This window comes from Haemaphysalis longicornis, unplaced genomic scaffold (assembly GCF_048455015.1).
Source record: "Haemaphysalis longicornis isolate Haplotype H1 unplaced genomic scaffold, Haemaphysalis longicornis Haplotype H1 scaffold_5, whole genome shotgun sequence".
NCBI classification, from domain to species: domain Eukaryota; kingdom Metazoa; phylum Arthropoda; class Arachnida; order Ixodida; family Ixodidae; genus Haemaphysalis; species Haemaphysalis longicornis.
In genome coordinates this window covers 197,034,349-197,035,170 of record NW_027526385.1, presented here as the reverse complement: position 1 = coordinate 197,035,170, position 822 = coordinate 197,034,349, and positions in this window count along the sequence as shown.

The following is an 822-nucleotide window of genomic DNA, read 5'->3' as shown; positions in this document are numbered from 1 at the left end:
GGCTGGAGTCCATATTATGTGGATCTGTCGCTGCGGCGGGTGGCGGAGTAACATTGCGCGGGCCGCAGCGTGAACGGTTCCGGGCTGAAAGTGTCGGCAGGCCTGTAGGCTGTCCGTCACCACTGTAGTAGCCTGGGTAGAGGAGATGGCAAGTGCGATTGCTGCCTCTTCAGCTTCAGCTGGAGAGAGTGTTTTGAGAGAGGCAGTGATAGCCTGTCCACTTTGGGCGGGGCTTACTGCCAAGGCGAACGCTGGATAGGAGGAGTAAGCTGCCGCATCTGTGAAGACCGCGTCAGCATCTCGACTGTACTGTCGTGAGATGGCCTCCGCGCGAGCCTTACGCCGTCCACTGTGGTGCTCAAGGTGCATATTACGTGGCAAGGGTGGTACTTTAATGAGTTCTTGAGTAGGTCGGGGGAGGGGCTTTAGAAGTGGGCCATTGCAGCCCGGTGTATTGCATTTTTGCATTGTTATTACTATTGGCCCTATAGCTTTGTTCAAAAGCACTGTGTAGTTTACCGGACTATAGCGAATGAACGTGATTCCGTATACCTGCAGCTTTATTCGAATTTAATAACATCCTGGTGTGCTGATTCAGAAAAGTTTTTGGATGTTAAACAGTGTGTTAGCGGCACCTTTACAAGAAAACCTTAATTCAAATTGAATACGTATACCGTAAATTATGCTGCTGTGACAACGGCCGAGGAATATAAATACCTAGGAATTTATTTAGGGAGTGGTTAGAGGTTAAATAGGCAGGTTCACACCATAAAAGTTACGGCTGCATATGTTTTTCGCTTTCTGAGACGAAATTTCAGTAAA